Source organism: Helianthus annuus, chromosome 1 (genome assembly GCF_002127325.2).
Source record: "Helianthus annuus cultivar XRQ/B chromosome 1, HanXRQr2.0-SUNRISE, whole genome shotgun sequence".
Classification (NCBI taxonomy): domain Eukaryota; kingdom Viridiplantae; phylum Streptophyta; class Magnoliopsida; order Asterales; family Asteraceae; genus Helianthus; species Helianthus annuus.
This window is the reverse complement of record NC_035433.2, coordinates 72,642,526-72,647,296: the sequence shown is the minus strand read 5'-3', so window position 1 is coordinate 72,647,296 and position 4,771 is coordinate 72,642,526.

Below are 4,771 nucleotides of genomic sequence, written 5' to 3'. Positions count from 1 at the left end.
TTTGGGTAGGTAAAAAAAAATGAAAAATAATGGTTTTGAAAGAAAAATAGTTAGTCCTAATGCCTCCATCATTTACTTACTTGGGTTTAAGTTGGTAAGGACCGGGAATGTATCGTCGTGGCAAGTTCTAGATTTGTAAAGACCGAGCGGCTATTCACACAAGAAACGAAAAATGAGCATTTAATCTAAATATGTGTATTTTTATGCTCAATAAAGGCTCAAAACTCACTTTTTGTGGGAATGGGTTTTTAATGTGACCAAGCATATATAATCGAATTTTAGCTAGACTTGTTATACCGTTTCATAATTTTCTTATGTTAGTTCTTTTTATCACGACGCTATCGGTTGTAAGTTTGTAAAAATATAACCCTTTTATAACTTGTTATTCCCAACTTAAACTAAGACAAGTAAATAAAATAAAAAAAAAATTGAAAAAGTTTTTGAAAAAATTTGGGGTGTTTAGCGGTTCCAATAGAGTTTTGTGTAAGGCTTGTTTTAGGATTTTGCAAAATTCCAAGGTTTTAGCATCCCCCCCACACTTAAATTACACATTGTCCTCAATGTGTCCAAAAATAAAGTTTTTGGTTGATTTGAATATGTAAAAGTGTGTTTAAAAGCAAAGATTTGTGTTACTGGCACTCTGGACACGGCCCCGTGTTGACCGGGCACGGCCCCGTGGTCAAGTGCCAGTAACAAAAATTATAGAATTGAAACAGAAGCCTGGACACGGGGGCGTGTCCGCTGAACACGGCCCGTGTCCAGTTACCTGAACTGGGTGATTTCCTGCAGGGGGCTCAGCACGGGGCCGTGTTGGTTGGGCACGGCCCGTGTGGAGCCTTCTGTTGTGGAGATTTTTGTCGGTTTGTTCTGTTCTTCTGCATGGTTCCATTTTTTCTCGTTCCCTTTTTCATCCATTACCACCATGAGTCCATAAATCATAAAAACCATCATAACATTGCTAATAGAGAGATTACATAAATATAGTTAATTAACTAAGGGGTACATAAGGTTATCATAAAGGTTCTACTTATTTAGGAAAATTTCGGGAATAGCTTCCCGTTGTAGAAACATTCATCAGCCCATGGCTCCTAGGTTCTCACTCAAAGCCATTCTTCTATCTCCCTTGGGAGGTAGAAGGTAGCCTCATTCTCGTCGGTATCTTGAGGAGGAGTGCTTACCGGGACTCCTTGCACTACCCTTGGTTGCGGTACTTGGTGCAAGGCGTGCCATTCTGCTGGGATGATAACCTCGGGTACCACATTCCACGCCCTGTGTGTAATCACCGGAACCAAAGGCGGGGAAGCAAGAAGGTTTATCCTTTGGTGCAGAAGGTTTACTTCTTGCAGGCAGCCCTCCAAACTTATCGTCAGATGATTAACGCGATCCACTAAAGCTTCTTCTACACTTGTCAATTCGTCCACGGCTTCCCTTAAAGCGTAAACGTAGTTTACTAGGGAATCCTCTGCGTTGGACGATCTCCTTCCGTTTCGGTTATTCCTTGAAGATGCTCCGCTGTTTCTGCTGGCCATTTTCTGCGAAATAAGCCGAGGATAACTAAATTTTTGCAAAACAGTACCTCGAACACGGCCCCGTGCTCACTGAGCACGGCCCCGTGTCCAACTGTCTGCAGGAATTTTTGTCTAATGGTTCTAGGTTTTTAAATTATTTCTGTATACTTTCGTCGTGTTATGAGCTTAGATAATTTAAAAACAAAGTTATGGAACTAACTTTGGACAAGAATCCATAGCGAAAATTCCTACAAACCTTGCATAGAAGGTTGGAATCATGGGTTTCCAAGCTTCCATGGAGGTAGGGTTTGAAAAATTTTTGGAAGAAGAGGAAATGAACAAAAGTGGAAAAGATAAGATGGTCCTTAGGAACCTTCTTTTGGTACTTACCTAGGATGGTATATGTGAAGATTCCAGGGATCTCTGCTTGGTGGAGTGGTCAAAAATGAGCAGGATTCAGGCTGCATTTAAAGAAAACGACAGCACACTGAACACGGCCCCGTGTCCACCGAACACGGCCCCGTGTGCAGAGAAAATCCTGACACATTTTGTCCGTATTCTGACAGAATCAGCAGAAAATCTTCTGAGCGAACACGGGGTCGTGGTGACCGGACACGGCCCCGTGTCGGAGGGCTGTTTTATGAAGTTTTGTCTTTTCTAAGGAGCTAACTTGTATCGGGTGGCTCCTGACTTGTTGGAACAACCCCAAAATGCCTAAGATACCTTAATTGTCCTATACTAAGGCGAGAACGCAAGAGGTTATCGGTGAGGGTAATTCCTATTTTCATTCTAGGTGGACAAGTCCAACCCTTTCCCGGGCTCTCGTTAAAGAAGGTGTATGCCGAATCGCTCAGGTCTATGTATGCACCGAACGAGGTCGATGGGGAGTCCTTCACGGCACAATCGGCACAGGGACGACTATCGTCCACGTCTTGTCTAGGAAGAAAGGTATTTTTGGGAGCAACGAGGTTGTCAGAATGCGGTTCCAACATTTCCTCATGGTCATCATCTTGGGATGGATCTAAGAAATCCTTCCTAAGTTCTTTTGACCAATTTAGAAGTAGTTCTTCTAGTTGAAATAGCTCGTCAAGGAGCATATCTCCTAGAATATCCGGTTGGGCGCATTCGAGGGAGAAATAGTGTTTATTTTTACTTTCGCCCTTCTTAAGGCTACAAGGAATTGGTGGGTCTATATAGTGTGGCCTATAAGTGAGGAAGAAACATTTTAATTCCTCGTGTTCGCCTCCACATATTTGACACCACAAACCATAAGAGTGCCGAAAGTAAAAAGAATCACTATTACTCATGTTTGTATCAGAAGTTACCAACCGCCGGGATCAAACGGTTCTGTTTTCAGCAACTGAATCTTGGGCACGGGGGCGTGTTGAGTGGACACGGCCCCGTGTTCAGCCTACTGTCTGATATAAAACAGGATTGCCAGTTCCAATGATTGGGCACGGGGGCGTGTTCAGCGGGCACGGCCCCGTGCTGAGCTCTGCAGAAGCTGAAAAATCTAAAAAAAAATCCTAAAAATTAAAGAAAAATAAAAAGATGATTAGGCCGTTGATTCCTAACTTTCTTAAAATCCTTGTGTCCCCGGCAGCGGCGCCAAAAACTTGATGCGTGTTAGTGTATATATGTTTTTAGATATATATTTAAGCCCTTTTTACACTTTTAGCCAAGTTTTAAATTTATAAAACACGATATTTACTAACACTAAACACACATATGGGCAAGTGCACCCATCGTGGACGTAGTATAGTGTTGGTAAGATACCGAGGTCGTCCAAGGACACAAGAGCTTTTAATACCGGTTTATCCTCAACGTCTAATCAAATCAAAAAGTTAGAAAAATGTTTTAAACTAAGAAAAATAAAAACTAACTAAATGCTGAAAAAGAAAATAAAATAAAAACAGATAGACAAGATGAATCACTTGGATCCGACACGTGTATTAGTATAACCTTTGATTATTTTCGCACTTTTGCACTTGTTTAAGAGATTATCTTAGTTATTGTAGTAGGCCCCTCTTTTGAAGGCGACGTTACCCTCAACCCAGTAGTTTGAGTCAGCAAGGATACAATCCTAAAGGGTCGGATTATTGAAAGATAATGAATTAAGTTATTAATGCAAATTATGGTAGGCCCCGCTTTTGGCGGTGACGTTACCCTCGGCTAAGTAGTCTGAGTCAGCAGGGATACAGTCCTAAATAGCCGGGTTATAGTATTAATAGTAGTTAGCTTATGAGGGGGTCAAAGAGTTTGGATCCCCGCCATCCAATACCTATGGGCATTGAAGGAGACCCTACTAAATTTGACCCAGGTCCCAAGCAGGACCTCTAAACGCTGAACAAGGGCAAGACCTTTACCAAACCGTTCCCTTAACCCCCGACCAGGTAGCCAACATACCTCCATATAGACCGTGGAGATATGAATGGTGAAAATCTTTTATTTTATATAGACAGTAAAATAACGCCAAGACACCACGGACAAACGATAAGGAAAGATCACCTTCAACATAAGTAACTAGTTATTAAAGTCATTAATACAAAACCAAATAAAAAGTGCAAAAGATTAAAAATAAAAAGTATTATACTAAACACTTGTCTTCACCAAGTGATGTAAGAGACTTAGGCAAACATGGCCTTGATTGTCAAGAACTCTTACGATCAATCTTGGATCCCGAGACGACTCACACACTCTATGATGGACAATGGATGATGGTGGTGGATGATGGTGTTATGGTGGTGGTGGGTGGTGGATGAAGTGTGAGAGAGGTGGTGTGCCAAGGGATGAGAGAGAATGAAGCCAAGCTCCTCTATTTATAGGCTGAACAGAACGCTGGACACGGCCCCGTGTCCGCTGGACACGGCCCCGTGCCCGTCTGACATTCTCTCTCTTCATTAATTGTAATTGCGAATTACAATTAATGCGCCTGCTGTACTTTCAACACGCCCCCGTGTCCGCTGGGCACGGCCCCGTGGTGAGCAATGGAAGCTTCTACTGGTTTGTCTTTTCTGCTGCTTCCTGGGCACGCCCCCGTGTTCACTGAACACGGGGCGTGTTCAGACTTCTGTTCTCTTCTCTTTGTCTTGGGAGGTGCCGTTGAGGGTCCGGGCAGTTTACTTTTGTTCCTTTTCTTGTATTTATGGTAGAATTAGTGGTCTTTTTGCTTCTTTTGTGGTTTTGAGCTCATTTCATCCTGAAAATACAAAAGGAAGACAAAAACACTCTTTTTCCAACATTAGTACTTAAAAAGGGTTAGT